We start from the raw sequence: 22,444 nt of genomic DNA on the forward strand, positions 1-22,444 counted from the left end.
TATTTAATACACGAGTTTCACAATTTGAGTTGAATTACTGAAATAAATGAACTTTTCCACGACATTCTAATTTATTGAGATGCACCTGTATATTCGACACACCCCATCCAGACACCTTCCCGACGTCATTAGCCTTCAAAACAAACCGCTCTTGCCTCCCAGGCAAACACACAGGCATGACGGCTTTACTGACAGGTACCTTATACTCCAGTTTAATCAGGGCAATGTCATGGTTGAAGTTAATATTATCGTGATGGTACTGAGGGTGAATGAAGACTTTCTGTGGAATGCCAACTACCGCCTCGTTGTCATGTTGTTTGACTATGCCCATCTTCAGCTGCAGGTTGGAAGTATCTGTGTAGCTTTTCAGGACATGAGCAGCAGTGAGGACCCAGTTGTCCGAAACAAGAGAAGCACCACCGATGAACCGATGGCCCAATCGTATCATGACCTGCCAGGGAATCTCGTTCTTTTCTGCATTCTCCCCGCCAATCACCTTGGATAGCTTAATCTCAGGCTGTCCACAAACTAAGAGACAGCAAACAGCAAATAACTTTTTTTTTTTTATTCTCACATATGACACTGAAAATCAAAAAACATTCAGTTCACATAATTTAACTGAGCCAACTGAGAATTTGCAGTGCATTAAGTCAACATAAAATTTTGATCAAAATATTTTAAAGGTGTACTATGAGTACTATACCAGTTGTTTTTGCATTCTACTGTATTTTTATGAGTATTTAATCATCAATGTTTAAGCACCATTTTCCCTGCAAAAGTCATTTCTTAGTTTTGTTTCTTAATTTTAGTTTTGTTTCCTATTAAAAGTGTTGAAATGTACTTAGAATAAAACAAATTTACTTGGAAAAACAACTAAAAAAAATTTTTTGAGAACATCTCAAAGTAATCCACACCTCAAAAAAAATGTCATTAAAAGTCTTTGCCATTGAGGTAAGAAAAACAGATTTCTCTAAAAACAAGTCACATAATTTTGTTTCAAGTATTCTGAAGTAATCTTTACTTCGTCATAATCATTCATTTTTACCAAGTGCATTTATCATTTTGTTTTGTTTTTTCATGAAAAACTGCAAATCCTAAATGGATTAAAAATATGCTTTTTGTTATAAGTATCATCACTATTTCATCACAGAATTATTTTCTGAGTTAGTAAGAATTGCACTCACTTCAGCTTGAAATAGCACCTCAGGTTTTAAAACGTACCTCCTCTTTGGTACGTAAGTAAACCCCCATTGACGATTATATACACTTCATGCTTATCTGGAATTCTTGAACAACATACTGATGCAGTGAGGCATTGGTCCATTCCAAAATCCACCGTTCAAGCATGTGGCTTGATAAAAGGGCAAAGCTTCTTCCTCCTAAAGATGCAAAAAGTCACTTTTAAGTCCATAAATAGCATACCAAGCTCCTTTTCCTAAATCTTAGAGAAAGTAAAAGGTTACCAGAATTAAATCATAGCCCATATCACACGTGACATTGAAAGTGTCTGTCATGATATACTGAGACTGCTGGGGCTGAATGTGTCCATGTTGAGGAGTCACAGGGTTTGGGCATGGCTGCGCTATGAAAGCAGGGAACAGTAATGAAAACATACATGCTGGAAAACAGGCCATTAACTTGTCATTTAAATGTTTATGTGATTCTTACACTATTCAATGTCGTCCATGGTCATGTGTTTTTTTCTTAAAAGAAGTATTAAGATAATACAGGCATGATTATAAAATATTTTCAACTCAAATCAGTATTTCACGGCCATATATTTATTTGGTGAGCAGTCTTAATATGTAGGATTATGTACAGTTAGCTGCTTATTATCAGTAAATAAACTGCTGTTGGGTACATTATCCTGTACTTATCATATAATGGAACAGAAAAGGGTGTTGTAAACTAACTGTGCTGGTATACTTGATCTTCCAGCCTTTGTTTTTCCCCGAGTGGTCTGAGCGGAAGGTCACATGCACTTTGTGAGTTCCCGTCTCTATTTTTCTTGGTTGGGTCTTGCCGCAAAATGGGCCGTACTCCCTCTCACCTGCAGTGATCTTAAACAAAACAGTTTGAATTGTCAGTGAATACAAATGGCAACAGATAAACAAGTCTCTTGGGAGGTGGGAGGGTGAGGAGAAATAATAAGCGGTTGTGGAGGGCATGAGAGAGCATACATTATGTATTCAACAGCCTTCAGGTCAGTGATTAGTGGAATAGTCTGACGCTTATCACCAGTGCTGAGGAGACCGTAGGCAGTCAGGGGGAAAAAAAGCTAAACTGAAAGACTACAGCTTTAACAAGCTGTTAAACACCATAAAATGGGATTGGATTTTGTCATTAAAATCAAATGAGCTTTGATGCAGAGTATAAAAATCAGTGCTGAAAGTAAACACTCTTAAACACTTATCATGCTTATTTTCATGGAGAGCCAATCTTATGTGTGTAAACCACTCAAAAATCAATCTTTCTTAACACCCAACAAGGACACTAGAAAGCATATTATAGCTCTCTTCAAACAGTACTTGTACCATGTACTATAAACTGTATTATAAATCTTACTTAAGCTATTGTATAGCTCAGTATAAGGTACAACAACATACGACTGTTTGTGGGGATTCTATGAACCATATAAAATATTTTATTACATTCAATACTCAATAAGTTAACTGTCTTATAGTTATTTTTTTGTTAGTTATTCTGCACTTTAATCATTGTATTATGTTAAAATCTAGGTATGATTTTTATTGTGGGGGGTCACACAAAAATAACACTGAAAAAGCAAATCTTCAACATTAATACTTCTCACACACTGAAAAAAAGCACAAGAACATGTGATTGTATATAATCATGTTAACTGTATTTAACAATAATTTATAACATTTTTCTTATAAACTGTAAACAGTAAACTGATAAAATGCATAAACTGATTAAACATATGCCTTCGATGCAGTGTAAATTTCTTCAAATAAATAGCGTCTGCCAAATGCATAAATGTAAATACCTTCAGAGAGTGTTCATAAACTGGCATGACAAAAATATATATGATTTTAGGTCCATAAAGCTGTCTTTAACAATTAAATAGAATTGTCTCGCAAACATCATAATCATAATAGAAATTTGCACAACACATCAGAGTGTTGAAAAAGTCAAAACATTTCAAGAAAAACCAGTTAGCCAGTATTTCCAACAACTTAAACGATTAGTCAAATTGACCCACAACATAATATAAGGACATTTTGCCCAAAAATGAAAATTCTGTCATTCCAAACATGTTTCCAACAACACTGGAATGTTTCCAGCATTCATGTTGTTCCAAACATCTTTCAAAATGTCTTCTTTCATTCATATGTTTTTTTTTTTTTTTTTATTATGACAGAATTGTCAATTTGGAGTGAAGTGTTCCATTTAATCTAAACAAAATCATGTGAAGTGTGTCTTTAAATTCTTGTCATAAAGCTTGGCAAACTCCTCAATCTCTATTTTATCAGGTAGAGGTATAGAGAGTTCCCAAAGGACCCACAAGGACCCCATTAAAGTGACATTGAAGTGTACACACACACACACATATATTATGCCTGTTGTTTTTGGTTTGAACTACCATCCTAGCTAGAGTGCTGTCAGTGCTTGCTGATTGTAAAATAACCAACCTTGAGGATGTCATAAGGGCAGTGGATTTCAGGATGAGTCTCCACATCAAATAGGTCCTGGAAGTCCAGGGTCACTTGGAAGCCTTCCATCAAACTGATAGTGTAATCACACTGGCTCATCTTGGGGTAAACACCTGGGTACTCTGGACTGCTCAGTTCTCCTGACCTCTCCTGAAACACCTGCCCACTACACTCAGCTAAAAATGGAAAAAATGCATTTTCACACCCACTAGGAATTGTCAAAAGTACACATATATACGATCAAGAGACAACTATCCATGCCACATTTAACACTGAGGGCTGCAGGAAATTGCAACATTGATTTGGGACGTTCAGAAGTAAATAAACCTTTCCACCTGTAAAATGGCCAGAGAAAGGGCTTTCCATCACTACTTTTAGAGTGTCATTTATGAAGAGTTATAAACATAAGGTGTGACTATTAGAAACTTTGGCAAATACAAACTTTTTACAGCTAAAAACAGTTATCAGATAGAAATAATAACATTTTTCAGGTAGTAAATTTGATATTATTTTTGCATTTATCCTACTGACATGAATGAGTGATGTGTAAAAAGATAAATGAACATCTTTACTCAGACCTTAACTTTAGATGCAAGGATCGCAGGAGGCCTCAAATAGTTGCTGTTTACATTCACTGCACACTATTACCAACTAAACTGTGTATTATCAGACGCATTTAGGACTCATGTTTTGATATTTGTCCATTTATGATTAAAAAAATCAATTGGTAGTTATTGAAATATCGAATAGAATAATAAGACATTCATATTCAATTGTGCCTGTTATTTGACAAATATAGGAATAGTTCGCCTCAAAATGAAAATGCCATCATCAACATCAAGTTGCTGCAAACCCATTTGACTGACTTTCTTTCATGGAACACAAGAGAAGAAATTTTGAAAACTTTCTTGTTCACTGTTTTCCGTGCCATTAAAATGAATAAGGAATGGAGCTTTTAAGCTTTATATATTTATTTTTGTATTTATGCATTTGGCAGATGCTTTTATCTAAAGCAATTTACACTGGATTCAATGGACATGTTTAATTAGTTCTTGTTTTCCCTGGGAATTGAACCCATGACCTTTGTGCTGCTAGCACAATGCTCTATTGTGTGAGCTACAGGTACACAAAAGTAAAAGAAAAGTTTCAAAATAATAATATTATAATAGCAACATTTACTAAAACACTATTATTCATAGAAACTCATACACCTAGGCAAATTCATGAAAGATGCAGTGATGGCTGATTCAGGAACAAATACATTTTTTGAGTTAAAACGAATCAGTTGATTAAGTCTGAATGTTTCATTCAAGAACTGACTCACTGACTCAATGATCCAGTAGTAGCAGTTCTCGAGTAAACAGCTTACTGGATGGGAGGATTTTCAGTGAATAAAGGCTTATATTTCTCACACAAAGCTATCAAATGGCTTCAGAGCACTTAGAATATAGCACACAAGTCAAATTTAGATCACATTTATCCTTTTGTGTTCCACCAAAGAGAGAAAATCATACCAGTTTGGAACATTGAGGTTGAGTAAATGATGACAGAATTTTTATTTTTGGCCAAACTATTAATTTAATAAATGAACCCCAACAAATGCAGATGCTACAAATAATTGCTATAAATGGGGAATTTCAGCTGAGTATAGGGCAAAGGTCTACTTATTCATATGATTAAATGATTCAGACACAAGTCATTGTTTCTATCTTCCCTTCTGCGCAATATGATGTGATGTCTCTATCTTCCCCATTAGCAAAGAAAAACAATTAAGAGGCATGTCTAGGCTGGTAATTGTGATTAATTACCCACCATTAGCACAGTATACAGCTCGCAACAGGTATCAATTTTCAACTGATCCTTATAATACTGATCCCTCAGGAACCAATGGTAATTAACCTGGACTTGCTTAGAGTGACAGAGAGCAGTTTGCTTTACACAGGCAGACTAGCGAGATGCTGCCCAATGTATCATCAGTCTATTTCTGAAGCGCGCTTCAGGCTAAAGCCAGTTAGCGCTGTCCAGAATCGCAGTAAACATTAGCACTTTAAATGAGAGTTTTTGGGACTAATCCATTCCTGCCAGAAGTTTTCACAACCTGAGGGGAAGTCGAAAATTTAAATTTGTCTATTCGAAACCCTACACAACCCTCCCTTATATCGAAAAATGCCATGCGGTTAGTTGTGGTCACTCTATCAATGATATAACAAACCCCTATTTGGTGACTCTATTTCCTGCTTGATTATAGGTTATGCTAGCTCAATCAAGAGCTGTTGACAGGGCTGATTGATAGTGTGTGGTGAGCCGTGGCTGCCCAGCCTGCTGCTGTGACCGCTGTTTCAATAGGTCTGTAATGTACAAGAGTCACTACTGGAGCATAAATCAGTATTGAGCTGTATGACAATATTTCCTAAAAATATCAGGATTTGTTCAGAACTTATACAGATAGAAGTTGTGTTAAGTAAAAATATGTTTACATATCTTAGATTACAGACAAAGAGACATATGCTCATATATGCATTTATTGCTGGATATAGTAATATATTAACTGAAAAATTAGTGTTTACTATTGTCACTTTGCATTATTGACACACTATTTTCCTAATTAATGCTGTACAGTTGCTTTGACACAATCTGTATTGTTTCATGCTGTAAATCCATTGTTTCCATCACCTTCGGCGAAAAAAAATGCCTGGAAGTCTGTGAATCGGTCCTCGTTGGAATAATCTGATCTGAAGAGCACGGACATGGTGTTGGTGGCAGAATAGATGACGTGTTTTTGGGCGCTTCACCGTAATTTTTCTCTGCGTCACCACAGAACCGGACTGTGTCATTTCCGTCTGTCAACACCTGGAAAGTTTCAGCAAGTAGTAATTATTACAAGCACACATCGGTATCCTGTATTTGACAGAACAAGCTTAGTTAGCATGCTAGGAACTTCATTAGGAACTATACAGCAGTCATATTGTGCATTTCATTTCATGATAGAGAGGTTTAATCAAATGTTCAACATGAGTATTCTGATATAATCTGGCAAATGGTGCAGTACACTAACAGGTTTACTAGCAAGATGGGTATGTAGATCTACATTGCATTTCTTTAACACTTTTATTTGCTATTTTTAATATCGGATTTATTATAAATATACTTAAATATTTCAGTAAAAATGTACATTATATATATTCAGTGTTTAATGATAAATCTCTCATTTCAAATTTGCACCACCTTTGTGAATTTATGGATCAAGAAAATATACATATTAACATAAACATCACACGCTGATTTTGAAATGATTGTAGGCTCTTACGGGGGATTATTTTAATTCTGAAAGGGACTGAACATTTCTTAAAAGGTTAAATTTTATTAAGATTTCAGCCAATCATCTAACAGATTCCTGATTGAAGTCTGATTTGGATTGGCATTGGCAGGAATGTCTTATCTTAATGTTTTTTTCATTTAAAACTGCAGTTCTCTTTATTCAATTCCAAGACATATCCCAACTTCTTTTTAAAGTACATTTACCATAAGTGCTTATTTTAATTTATTAAAGTATATCTAATTAATACAATTATACTGTATAAATATACAAAAAAATATATATTATATTTAAATAATTATTTGTTTTGTAAACATACCATAAGGAAATTATTTCCCACAAGTAGTATAAATATAATAGAAGCTTGATTGCATTGATTGCAGATTCACATATGATTTCATTGAATTCTATCCGAGATATCCTGAAATATGAAGTCTAATCTAGAACCGTAACTCATGCACTTTGATGTGTATATATTCCCCCATGAAATGACCCCATGTTTAAAGGTCTGTTGAAGACATGGATCTAACCTGAACGTAGTCATATTCACAGCGATGAGAAGTCTCCAGGCAAAATAAGTGACGTAGTGGCGTAATCTGTGTCACTCTGGTCCTGTGATATTCCACACCATACGCTGGTTGTTAGGATAGACATTTGGGAAGTTTGGTGAGGTGAAGCTTCGAAATAGTCCTCTCAGCTCTGAGCCAAATGCTAATGGAAGCAGGGTGATGATATAAGACGATATAGGGTGACCAAAGATACTCTAAAACAGCAGCAAAACAAAAAAGATGTATTACTGTAACGTATTGAAGCTTTCACAATCCCAACACATTAAACAGAAACAGAAACATGGGGGAACTGTTCCCACTGAACACATCTGAACACTTTGCATACCTGTTCATCATTCCAGAACACCACAAACTTCAGTTCATCTCACAAAAAAATGTCATAATCACCTCTGCAGAACTCTAATGTCCTCCAGGTTAAAGAACTAGCTGAATAAATGGCTCTGTGTAAACGGCACTGAACAGCAACAGTACTTTTGGTTTTCATCACTGTCTATTCTATCAAATGTCAGAATCAGCTATTGAATTGAAGACATCAGCAGAGAAGTTAACCTTTGTTGTCACACTTGACAACTCCTTTATTCTCCTTAAATAATAGATTTTGTCATTGTTTCTTTTCAATACCACAAATTAATATTTGATTAATCCTGGCTTTTAGGTTGACTATAAAAGTCAGGATTAATTGACAGTAAAAGAAAGCGAGTGACAGCAAATGAAACTTGTTTTTGCAATGTGTCCTTCTGACCAGTTGTCAATAATTGATTTTTGTGTGTATGTGTACATGCAAATACAACTTTGGTTTGCAGAAATAAATAAATAAATCATAAATCCTACTAAACAAACTTTCTTTATAGCTTTCAAACGTTTTCAAAAGTGCATGTTTATTTAAATATACAAGGGTGTCCAAAGTCTGATACCATATAAAAAATAAAAAAAACGGCTTAAAAATAATAACTTGTAAAAAAAAAAAAAAGTGAAAGTCTTTGAACAAAGGTCTCTAATCAAATGAATCAAGTAAAGTTGTGTAAAATGTGGTCTAAAATATTTTTTTGTCAATTAAATATTAATTCTTAATTGAACTTTTCACTCACAGGCTCCAGGCTAATATAAGTGAATTAGAGGCGTAATCTGTGTCCCTCTGGTCCTGTGATATTCCACACCATACACTGGTTGTTAGGATAGACATTTTGGAAGTTTGGTGAGGTGAAGCGAATTTCTAATTTCTATCAAATTAGAAATTTGCACAATAGAATTTTCACTATAGTGATCCCAGACCCCACTGTATATTTTGGATATTGATAAACAGTTTTATCAACACATAGAATCATTGTAATATTACAAACTTAGCAAGCAAACACAATCCAGTTACACTGAGATGATAGGACATTCATATTAAGAAGGACAGATATAATCATGGCACAAACACCATAAAAAAAGAAAAAAAAGAAAAACGCCATCCTAACTGCTGAAAAGTAGAAAATGGACCAAAATTATATTATAAAATCACTTTTCTAACACCAATTGTTGATCACTTTTGGCTGTGTTGTGACAATGAATAAGAGACATAACACTGCAAATATGAAAGGCAAAAGTAGAATAGTCACACTAATATGAAAAAAAGTATTTACAGCCCTATGACATTTTCAGACATATGAACTGCGATGTGCCACAGGCAGATGTTTGTGATGAAAAAACAACAGGTGACACTGAAAGCCTGTCGCCATCTCATGTGCCAATTACCCTGAGAGCAGAATTAATTCGAAATGCCTTTGTAATGCTACAGTCCCTTTCATTTAAACCTTTTGGCACAGAATGAGATGGTTATTTAATTATTTAAAAATGAGTGAGAAAAAGAGAGAGAGAAAGAGAAAGTGGGTGATCAAGAGAGAGAGACAGAATGAATAAAGCGACAAATGTTCCATAAGCAAGCTTATAATAGACCCCTCATTTCCAATACACTACGCTGGTAATGCTTGATGTATGAGGAGATCACATTAATTATCCTCATAAATGACAATGGTAATTTCCAGCTGCACATACCCATGCTGATTGTAGCTGTCAGGTGTAATGCGCTGACCTCTGTCATCATGCCTGCTTGAGACGGTCACAGGTTGTTAGGACACAGCTGAAGTGATTCTTAAAGAAGAAACAATCATTCACACTGGTTTATCAAACTCTCCTGGGTACTCTGACGGGAAGCCTCTGAAGGCATCTGGGTATCTGCATGTTTTAGGGAAAGAGATTTATGGTTTTTTATATGCAAATTGAAAGAAATGAGAGCAATATTGGCTTAAATGGGTGATTTTTTTTTTTTCAAAAGAACCATAATTTGGACAAACAAACAAAACAAAGTGGATTCAAATTATTTGATGCAAGAATTAAAATACAGTTAAAATCTAGTGATGTAACAAGGCATGTTTTCCACTTTGATCAAATGAGTTTTAATCAGCTGTACTAATAAAACTTCTACTATAATAAATGATATGCAATTTATATGTTACTTGCAAAAAAATGAATGCATGGTTTCATTCAAATGGCTGTCAATGCATTTTTGGTTCCAGATGGCGTAGCTACAGCATCAACTAGCAGTCAAACTGGCGTATACTTATATATATATATATATATATATATAGCATCTCTTCATTTGACCCTCTAACTCTTGCACTCTCTATTCTAAGAAAAAAAGACCCTCTCACACTAGCATTCCCTATTCTTTTTCTATTCTATCTACTTGTTTTTCTTTTAATTTTTTATAACAAAAACCTTGCCATGTGTACTGTGTTAGGCTAACTGAGATTTGACACAGTACTTACATATTATTGCCCTTTTGTTAGTTTTGATTGCTTCTGTTGTCCTCATTTGTAAGTCGCTTTGGATAAAAGTGTCTGCTAAATGACTAAATGTAATGTAATGTATGGTTTACGAACCAGCCCTTACTGACCCCTTGGGAAACATCTAACTTCATATCACTTCGTAAATCCACATGTAATTCAGACCAGGCTACCTTTAGACACATAAAAAACATGGTTTTCCAAACTTAAATCATAACTGAATGCTGTCAGAGCTGTGTCACAATGGGAAAATCTGTCCTATGTCATGTCGTGATCCTCTTTCCTCCATTTTCCTGTGTGCTGTCAACTAATTTGCTTTCAAACAAAGCAAATATATTCCAGTGCTGTAAATGGAATCTGTCCATTTCTTATAAAGCAAAGCCTGAGATGTTGAGTAAGCACATCAATGATGAGTGTTCCACTATCTGCACATTTGCAAATAAAGCAAGATTTTATTGAATAATGAGATAAATGTTTAAATGTATGTTATTGACGACAACTGAATCCAGTGAATTAGACAATCACTACACATTAATGTACTCGTAAGTGACTACGTCAGAGACCAGATACTTGTCAGTGCACCAGCAAGTGGTTAGCTCATGTCTAATTCGAACACTGTTTAGAGCTCTTTACTTCCTTTTATAAGTATAGATCAAGTTCATTTTGAAAAGATGAGTCACTCTTTAAGTACTTGCATCTTCTGTTGCAGAGAGTATGCACTACAACCCTGAGGACAGCTTGAAGCATTAGGTGAACTATAATTAAACAGTTCATCATTCTATCAGTCTGCGGTACACATATTCCATCCCATTATAGCCTTGTTTTATATCATTGACACGTTTTGTGCAGCTTTGTATTTAAAACATCAGAAAAAGCATCTCAGGTTCAGCCTGGACACAAACAAGTATGCATCCAAGCAACAACTAGCAATTTCCCACAGAATCCAAGAAAAATAACAAAAGGATATTTACATACACATATTCAGAGCCTCAGAACCTTCCTTCTGTGCAGCCCAGTAATGCTTGCTGTACCTTATGTAATGAAGTGCATCCTGATAAAACGCCAGTCAGCATTGTCACTTTGATGTGGAACAGGAGTACTGTGAACACAAAATACATATCCAAGATCAATACAGATGAAGAAACAGAAGGGGACAAAATAACACTTGTGACTGAGACTTTAGACTGTGAGGGAAAAAAAACAGCTCAAACATCACAAACTAATGCAACCCTTGCAGCTAAACATCCTGTAGGACTACAATGTGTACAATACATCATAAGAAACCCCATAAACACACTGTTAGGTGGTTGTTTCAAGAGAAGGCTGAATCATGTAAATCAGATGTTGGTGTTAACATTTCTTTTCTTTTTTTTCATGCACGCCACTCAGGTGACCTAAAACAAGGATGTAAACAAGGATGTAAAGAACAATGTCAAAAATTATCATTGTTGTCAGCTTTGTCATTTACACCTCTCAATGGTTTCTGTAAAGGCATAAAAACTACAAACACGTTCGACAGGGTAATCAATGGTATCACCCACCTTTCAGTTTGCCCAGCTTGAAAAATAAATTACTACAATCAAGACAATCTGTTTCACAGCATTTCATTTTCCCCATGATTTAACCGTGTCACAAAATGACAAACAAACAAAAAGAAACACTCTTTGTAGCCTCAAGGTTTTTCTGTAATAGAGCAGGATTTCTTATTTTTCTCCAAGATTTCATTGGTGTGTCTACAACCTCTGGGGTCAGGTGTCAGAAACCACAGAGAAGGGGCAATCGGTGCATTGTGCAGGGGCCTCAGAATGTGCCCTTCCTGACACGCCAATTATTTTCTGGTAGCTCATCAAAAGTTTCCGTCCTAGGGTAGATTAAAACTTGGGACGTGAACAGAACAGAAAGTAGCTGTCAAGTCTGTAAGTGTGCCTTAACATCATAACAAAATGTGAGTAGCAAATACAATATTTAAATGGCTTAATGTTGGTTAATGTTAAACTACCTTTCTGTCCCAGGTGTAGTGTAGACAGCTTCCAGAGCGAACAAATCTTATTAAATGGTTCTTTTTAAGGAATCGAAAACAGGGCAGTGAGTGGAGTCTGATACCCAATCAAATAAATCCTTTGCGTCGGTTCTTTTTAAAGAATCAAAATACACACAGCCAACCAATGTAGTCAAATATCTGTGAAATGTTTTGTAAATACACTTTATAAAAGAATTGTTTTGAATTTATTTCAGATTTGTTTTATTTGTTCTATTGAAATCTGAAATTAGCTCACAATTTTTCAACGGACTGCTGAGGAAAATAAATGCAGCAGGAAATACATGCAATTTTTCCTCCCCTCATCTGTTCCTATTTCTTTGATACTGCCTGAAAAGGCAAAGTCTTTGAGAATTCAGACAATTGGATCTATCTGAAGTTTGAAGCAACTTTGCACAGTGGTGAGCATGCTTGATGCATTTTTGGTGTGTTTTCCGTGTCTGATGATATCTGGGTGTCCTGTTGTTTGTAATCAGGGTAGATATTATTCAATAGTCTCTGGTTAAACTAATGTCAAGTTGAATTCTTCCCTAAAGCTGTGATTGGTGCACCTGGGCACCATTTCTCATCATTGGTGCGGAGCTACATGTCAGAGACACTGATTTGGCAAACGGCCACAGGCCCACAAGAGAACGGAAATGGCCATATGGGGACTTAAATCTGTGAAAGATGCATCAGCGGCTAAATTGAAAGAGTAATGGCAATCTGACATTGGGGCGAAACTCAGTGCGGAGGGATTCAGCCTCAATTTATCACAAGTTATTTCCCTATCATTAGCTGTACTGTTTAAAAGGCCATACAGCTGCAGCTGGAGACTCGTGGTATTTTTCATTTGGCCTCACATCGAAGTATTACCCTTAATTCTTCTTTCTTATTCCCACCCCTTATCACAACCTTAAGACCACTCATAATCAGGAGATATAGATATGTTGTAGCAAATGATCACTTCATAGCTGTTGATATAAGAGGCCCAAAACACAAGGAAAAGTGTATTTAATGCCGGACTGTGGGGACATGTCAGTGAAGATGAAAACTAAATCACAGTCTTTAGCTGTTTACAAGTGTCTGGTGATGTATTTGATATGGTAATGTTTGGATTGGACTTTCAGGACTTTTAGTTAAATAATAGCCAATCAGTAAGATTCACAGTCTATAACTACTACATTTAGGCTTTGACACATGCTATTTACAGTCAAGTTTTAAGAGAGTCTGCTTTTGCCTGTGGTTATACGTGGCATTTCTGGTTTACACCCCTGATTTGGTTTCTCAAACATGCAGGAATCTAATAAGGGAGCCAGAGACAGGCTTAAAATTGTGTATAAAAGAAAAAAAAAACTATAATAAAACATATAAACCCAAAATAATGATTTTTATGCAAAATAAGTTTCATAACTCTGAATTATTATCCACATAGCATCCACACTGCTGACACTTAATTTATGGTGTTGTTTCTTTAAACTTCTCATATTGAGATTTATTTTATTTATTTATTCATTTATTTTAACTCATCGCCGTCATAAGCCGAAGTGTGTATTTTGTCAGTGTTAAAAGACTTTCCCATATCCCATCTTATGAAGAGACTATAAGCCATTTGTAGGGTGATTTCTTCTACAAATGTGTAAACAATGATGAGATATCACAATTGTTTTGTGCATTTGGTTCGAGTTGCATTTGAGTGACTTTGGGGTGGGAGATAATAGAAATCCAGTGTTATTTCAGTATCATTGTGATACTATTATAGTTTTTATTCATATTTTGAATTTTTTTATTTTTGTATTTTTATGTAGTTTTTATTTCAGTTTTTTATTTCAAGTAATGAATGTGTGTGTTTTGTGGTTTTAATTCTAGTTTCAGTTTAAACTATAATAACCCTGATCCTAATGTAATTTTTTCTTTCATTCAGATTAGTTTTCATTTTTAATTTTTTTGTAGTTTCATCCTTATTATTGTTAATGCAAAGATTTTTCACTGGCAATTTACATCTTTTCAGTTGATAATAATTGATAAAAACCTTAATTTGGGAAAACAGATGTGAGTAATGTTAATTTTTGCTCTAGTGTTTCAGATGCTCAGCTGGTGTTTAGACATGCGATAGCCTTGTCAGACATCACAATCCACTGGGATAAGAAACAACAATCCTCAGTCTAACCGTGTTGTACCATGAGGGTTCAGTAGTTCTGTCTGTGTCTTGAGTGTGATGATTTCATCATTACAGCAAATGACATGAAATTCTCATTCAGCTGCAGCAACGAATCTATTACGGCTCCCTAAAGGTGGACCATTTCTTTCTCTGCTCCACAAGTGGCCTGTCTGTGATTGAGATATTTAAGGCACACGTCTCACAGGTCAATTCTGCTCCTAAATGAGACCTGTTTAGTGACCTTCCCTCTTTCCAGTCCATTCTCGGTAATTACAGCACAGAGCACGAGAGACGGAGTCAGGATATGACAGAGTCATTGCACAGCTAATGAGCTGCTGCTACAACAACCACTCTGCTTGTTAGCAGACTATCTGTGATACCGACTTACACAAGCGCAATGTCAAAGGAGAGCTTTTAGCAAACGCTGTTTTACTTTAATTTCCCTTAATGCTGAGGCCAGCTTGAATCTGGATCCATTCCCCTGAAAAACAAACTTAGTCAAACGGTAATTATGCTAATTCTGGAGCAGCAAACAGCAAGGTTTGCAATAGCATGTCAACAGATTTAAGGCTCATCAAACAGGCTGTTGTTTCCAAATTATCATCAAAATAATTATCCAAATTTTGGACACCAGAGGTTCTCACAAAGACAATAGCACACTGATGTAGGGTGCACTGCACCACTGAACAGCAAATGCACAGATGATGGGCTAATTATTGAGCTCTATGATTCAGTTTGCTAGGCTAATAATTTCACAAAGAAAGGCTATTAAAAAGCACTTTTTAAGTATTATTGTGGTTTATAATATCATGAAGTTCCTTATATTGTGCACAATTTATTAAATCAACAACATTCATTTTAAACTTTGCTAAGAAACCTTAAATTCAAAGGTCCCCTTTACACTTGGTATTATGAACATATTAGAGCAATTTAAGTTTAAGCAAAAAGTTGTATTTTTTATTGAATTGTAATGCGAAATGCTAATGTTTTTCATTAATATTTTGCATCAGTTTTCATTTTATTATTTTCCATTTTCATTTTAAGCTAAAGTTTTAGTTTTTTAAGTTTATATATATGTCTAAATAATTTATTATTATTTCTTTCAGTTTTAGTTTTAGCTATTTTATTTTATTTCACTTAAAGTGTATTGTATTTCAAGGAACCCTGAGTCAGGTAAAAAATAAAAAATAAAAATAAATCTACTCACTAAATTTGACATTTTTATTGAACATTTTTGATTGAATTATTTTTGATTGAATTATTTAATTATTTTTTTAGTAAAATAAAAGAGGCAACCTGCAGTAGTACATTCATTGAATTTTTTCCCACCAATTTTAATAAATTAGACAAATTTGCAAAGTGCACCTCTGCGAACTTAAAAGTGAATACAAATGACAGAAATCATTGTGAGAAATTAAATGGTTGGAAAAAAAGATGTATCCATATGATTCAATTATATTTTCACTGTAAGTGCAATTGGGTCTGTTTTAGGATCCAGATAAAATAATATCTGGATGTGAAACACATTAATATCAAGATGTAAAGACTTAATATAAATAAACTGAAAATAAACTGTGGGCAACTTATGCTGAACCAGACTCAGAATAATTTTTCTCTTATTCTCATCAGCACTGTGTTTAAATGGCATCGGAAGAGACAAGATCGTGTCCTCTGTCCCCTTATGAGGACTCTGTCCCTCCTCCTGAACTGGTCCCCTCTGTGATAGGCAGGGACTCTATGGTTACGGGCATCCTGCATCCCTTCTTCATGTCTGTGACATCTAATTTTCTCAGCTCTCGCTGCGGTGTAGGGTGCGCTGAGAGGGATAATCATATGCTTTTAGCTGTGCTGACCAGCAATGCAGTCACAGCACACAAACACATCACGCGTCATTAGTGGCTCTTAAGCAAGAAATCTAAAACGTCATGTCTTGTCTTCTATGTAACCCATTCTGTCCCCCTCCAACTCAACATGCCTTCTGAGATATCAACAAGGCGTTGATTCCTTGGCTTGTTTCATCATTTGTGTTTATGAGAAGGCAATTACAGTTTAATTCTCACTCCCTTCAGACCCTTCAATCTGATGGAATAATACAGGCTGCATACGAAAATGCAAGGCACGTTTCTGATATCACAGAAGTCAAACCTACTGAACTCACAGATTGCATTAGATGTAAATAAAAAAAATTAAAAAAAGAAAGAAAAAGAAAAAGGCAAATCAGATTAAAGTTTGTGCTCTATTTTTTATATTTAAATGAATAGTTGATCAAATAATATGAATATTCTGTCATTATTTACTCACCACGTTAGTATTTTTTTCATAGCCTATTTAGTTTTACCTGTATATTATTATATTAAAAATGGTAAATTTGAATGTACAAAACTATGGGTCAAGCAACAAGACAATCAATCACTACAATCAATACCTGAACACAAAATGGCACCAGCTGCATTTGTATGAAACAAAAGAGTCCGAGGTCACAAGAGACATGAAAGTATAGCCAGTTTTAGTTGCTGTGACATTAACAACATTTGGCAAATTTTGCAGGCAAAAAGGGTGTATTGTTTATTGTCAACAGTGTAGCGATGTATGAAGCTCAGCTCACACAGAAGTCACTTTCATGCAAGCAGGTTTCTGTTGGTAAATGCAGTGTATTTGTGTGACCAACTTGAACACGTAGCGGAATCTGCATGTGGAAACCATTCACCCTTACATTAAATTCACATTCGTGTGGATTCCTGTTGGAGTGGCTTGATTTTATCTGCAAAAATTCGCTGAAAGGTGCGGTCACTGTTGCTTCGTCGAAATTTCGGCATTTGAAATCCAGTCATGTTAATAGGAATCCATGCAATCAGGAATTTCGTGTGAGGGCAAAAGATTTCCCCAAGTTCAAGTTAGTCATGCGAATTCGCCGTGTTGACCAACAGAAATCTGATTGGTTTGAAAGTGAGTTCTGTGTGAAGTGTGCGTTATATAGACAATGGACCGACCTTTTTTGTTATAGGAAATATCTGACCGTTAAAAGGAATAGTTCATCCAAAAATGAAAATTTGCTGACAGTTTACTCACCCTCAGGCCATCCAAGATGTAGATGCCTTTGTTTCTTCATCAGAACAGATTTGGAGAAATTTAGATTACCTCACTTGCTCACCAGTGGATCCTCTGCAGTGAATGGGTGCCGTCAGAATGAGAGTCCAAACAGCTGATAAAAACATCAGAATAATCCATAAGTTATCTACATGGCTCCAGTCAATCAATTGACATCTTGTGAGGTGAAAAGCTGTGTGTTTGAAATAAACGAATAATACGTAATTAATACATTTTTGTAATATTGCTTCCATTGAAAAAGTTGTCTCGTCTGAATCAGGAGAGAAATATGCGCAGATCAAGCACAATTTACAAGCAAAAACAGTACAAAAAAATTCTAAACAAATATGTTGGTGGATTTTGATGTGAGAGGACAACAGAAGATGGACTTTTTCACTGGAGGAAGTGTTTTTATGTATTATTGATACATATTTTGGCCAAAAGCAAAGGTTTAAAGTTAAAACGCCTTAATGATGGATTTGTTTCCTAGAAACACACAGCTTTTCACTTCTGTAGCATCTGCTTAAAATCATGGATGATCATTGGGGTTTTATGTCTTAGAGACCCCTTTTAGCCTTTTGACATTTGCATATAAATTACAGACATGGCCCCACATTCTACATTTATATGGGTGCTAAATTGCCAATGGCTCCCCCCACTATCAAGGAGATGCTAAACAGTTTCACCACTCTGGTCTCCCCATCGAACTTCAAACACATTCCAAAGAGACGTAAATGACCCCCGGTAAGCCAGGCACCAACGGCCTGGCTGACCAGCAAACTACACCATGCTCACATAACACACACACATAAAGACATTTTCCATTCTACATTTATATGGGCGCTAAATTGCCAATGGCTCCCCCCACTATCAAGGAGATGCTAAACAGTTTCACCACTCTGGTCTCCCCATCGAACTTCAAACACATTCCAAAGAGACGTAAATGACCCCCGGTAAGCCAGGCACCAACGGCCTGGCTGACCAGCAAACTACACCATGCTCACATAACACACACACATAAAGACATTTTCTTTATTCTTCAGAAGAACCAGAGGAAAACCTCCAGCTCACTCCTAAAGAGCTCATCAAGAACCTCCGTGTCAACAAAGCCAGTGCAAGTAACCGTTTACAACTATTTAGATGCGTGTTTAAGTTTGAGCCCCTTTTATAAGGTGATTTTTGATTCTTTGATGATTCTCATTAGGTTGTGGTTAATTGATGTGAAATACTGCCATTCTTTTGCTCTTCTCTCTTTTTCCTTATTTCCTTCATTCTGTATATATGTGTTTTGCTTAGTTTAGTTGTACATTAGCTATAGTTTCATTTATTAAATCCCTAATATTCACAATTGATTGCCTCTGTGTGCTGCTCACAATTCGGTGTCACTGAATGTTGATCCCTTGCTACATGCTAAATTACTGCTAGAACTGCATAAAGTAGGAAAGCTACTGTTCTTTGGTCAGGAAAATAATCTTTCCTTGAATTGATAAATGATATTGTCTGCTCGGTGGACGGACAGATCAAATAATTGTAATATTGATTCTGCTACAGTTAATTCTAAGATCTAATCTAAATATTTGGTAACGCTTTTTATAATTAATTATAAATATTTCCCTTTTGAGCTAATTTGCTACACTTCACAATATATCAGTGGTAGCCTATAGTCTAAATCCATTCATGTTATGAAGTACTTTATTGCATAACTATTAATTGTATGATTATTTTACTGCGCATAAAATGTATAACCAACTCTATTTTAAATTTGCATTTGATGCTTAAATTACTTTGACTTCTAATGCCACTCTAACGTGCCATCAACTTCCCACTCACTGTTCTTTGCTCATCAGAAAGGCGAAGAGAGTGTGCTGGAACAATAACTCAGCATTCAACATGAGCAAATGTGACCTACACCTGAGGGCAATTGCAGAGCTACAGCAACTACAGCACAATGAAGGGTAAATAACTCAAAGAGCAATGACTTGAATAATTCAGAAACTCCAAATATAGATTTTTGATCACTAGTGGCAATATTTCTTCTTCCACAAATGGCATTCAAGTTCCTCTGTGTCCTTCCATTGGTCTCAAATGTCTTAAGTTAGTCACCCATGGTATGTTTGCATCTGTTCAGTATCCTACCTTCAAATGTCACCACAGAACCAAATCAAGAATTATTGATGGTGATAGAAAACATTGCTTGTGGCAACAGGTAAAAGCAAAGACACAGACAACGTAGAACTAATGAAGTGAGAGTGCTCTCCGATGCCCTCTGACCATGTGACAAAGATCTAACATGGACCGTAATGCCATTTACGTAGCCCTGAAACATTACTCATCACTCGCCTGCGGATAAAAGAAAGTCTATCAAGAGAAAAGAAGCAAGATATTTTGATTGAGGCCTTAGTCCATTTGTCTCCAACCATATTAGGTTTACTGGATAAACAAGGCAAAGCAAACTGCCAATCTTTTAAAAATGTAATTGTGTGCCATTTGAATGCCTGTTGCTATCAGTTTACAATTCACATAGTTTCCTTCCACATAGACAGTGTTATTGCAATTGAACAGCATTAGCATCATAATAAATGAGCAGCTTGTGTAATGGCCTTTTACATTTGCTTGGAGGGGAAGGTTTCGAAATTGATGTGTGAATTTTTCTACTCTCACGTTACCTGCGGCAGATTAGATGTTTGACATTTGCTCCTTTCATATGCACCATTTAATTGTAGGATAAAATAATGTCTAAATTAAGGTGATAGCAATGCTAAGGTTGTGGTTTAAACCCCCAAAGAAACACATATCACTGAAAAAAAATGGTAACATCTAAATTAACTGGTTTTATTCAAGTCAAAAATATTATTTAACATCACTGAACCAACCCATACATTCATTTATACCAACAACACTATTTGTTTTGGGTTAAATCAGGTAGAAATAACTCTTTAAGGTAAAAATTGCAGGTTAGTAATTTTTACTGAGACATGTTACTACAGTACACAAATTTGGTTATATTTATGCTTTAAAAACAAGCAAAAATGATAAATATAATTTAGACAGCTCATTAGAGTTTAATAAACTAAATATATACTCTTTAAGAACAAGTCTTAATATCTTGTGCAATTTTTCTTCTATGTTAAATTTTTTAAGGGTTTTAGATATTTTATTGGAAAATGACAAAAATGCTGATTAAGAAAATTACTCTTTGCAGTAATACAATCTATACATTTCAATGTTTATGATCTGAACTAGGTGATTGGGTGAGTTTATAGACAAGGCTCTTATAAAGACACATTTATGAATCATTATATTGACTCACGAGGCCGACATCCCAAATAATTAAAGTTGATAAATAGAAAATAACAATATTTTGACCAAAAACAGTGTCTTGTGGTGACCTCGAGTTAACTCATGTAGTCTTGTGCTTTCAAAAATACTAGAATTCATTTTATTTTAAATAGGCCTATTGTTGTTGATGAGACAGTCCTTCTTGTTTTTCTGCTTTTAATTAATTAATTGCAATTGTTTATTTTCACTATTTACTAGAAATACTGGAGTCAGTTGTGTATTTCCTAAAGATAAATGTACAACACATTACATATGAATTTCAAATTCATGTTCAGGTGGGAGCATGCCTTCAGATCAAAGGCAAAGCAATCAAAATGCTTTGCTTACCAGCAGGAGCTTTGATGTCCCCTCACAATGCTCTCATTGTAGCTCAGGGCACTTGTATAATGGACAGGTTTTCTTTCGCTTCCCACAAATCTTCATGCAAATAAAACACATCAGTCATCTATTTGAGCCAGTCCATCCATCAATTAGCCAAAAAAAAAAAGAGAGAAAGACCAAAAAGATGGATTAAACTGTAATAGAAAACATGCCATCAGTCGTTTGTCATCTCGTGGACAAACCAAAATGATATTGCATGATAATGGTAGCATTGAATTCCTCATGTGTATTGATGTTTGTTGTATCTTCATTCCACTGATTAGGTGGTCCCGTGCTGTACTGGGCAAGACCAGCATGTTTATTGTTCCGTTACCTAATTAAATTTGGCCCCATCTGACTTTTCGAGCAAACGGAACAGATATAAATGCCATGCCAGAGACTCAGTTTAATAAGATATTGCATTATCATACACCACTGTTGAATAACATTAATGATCTCTGCGTTAGAGATTAAATTATTTTACTATATTTCTTTATCAAATCCAAACAACTAATGGCCTGTTAGAGTGCATAACAATATATTAAGAATTATTATACATATGTTATATTATACACATAAATTATATTATACATACAGTGGGTATAGAAAATAATTACTCCCCTTTAAAATAATCGCATTTTGTTGCTTCACAGCCTGAAATGAAGATGGAAATGAAGTTTTTGATTTATCCAGCTGTATTTTCTCATTGCAACTTATAACATCCAAGTGAAAGATATAACACCAACATGTCAGAAAAAAATAAAACAGAATCACTGAGTTGGAGAAAGGATCACCCCCTTGTGTCAGTATTTTGTTGAACCACCTTTTGCTTTAGTCTGTTGGTATATGTCTCTACTAACTTTGCACATCTAGACTTTGTAATATTTGTCCACTCTTCTTTGCAGAACCGCTCAAGTTCAGTTAAATTTGATGGTGACTGTTTGTGGACTGCAGTCTTCAAGTCATTCCACAGATTTTCAATGGGCTTTAAGTCTGGACTCTGACTACGCCATGCAAGGACATTCACCTTTTTCTCCTTCAACCACTGTGTGCTCAGTTTTGCTGTGTGCTTTGGGTCATTGTTACGTTAGAA

General features: G+C 35.3%; 1 pseudogene; it reads right to left on the reverse strand.

The window, feature by feature from the left end:
- Nucleotides 1–6,423, reverse strand: part of LOC107695727 (mannan-binding lectin serine protease 2-like) — a 7,765-nt pseudogene extending 1,342 nt beyond the window's left edge.
- Between the last annotated feature and the right edge of the window lie 16,021 nt (nucleotides 6,424–22,444).

The sequence above is a fragment of the Sinocyclocheilus anshuiensis genome, unplaced genomic scaffold (genome assembly GCF_001515605.1).
Source record: "Sinocyclocheilus anshuiensis isolate Anshui unplaced genomic scaffold, SAMN03320099.WGS_v1.1 scaffold234, whole genome shotgun sequence".
In the NCBI taxonomy this organism is placed as follows: domain Eukaryota; kingdom Metazoa; phylum Chordata; class Actinopteri; order Cypriniformes; family Cyprinidae; genus Sinocyclocheilus; species Sinocyclocheilus anshuiensis.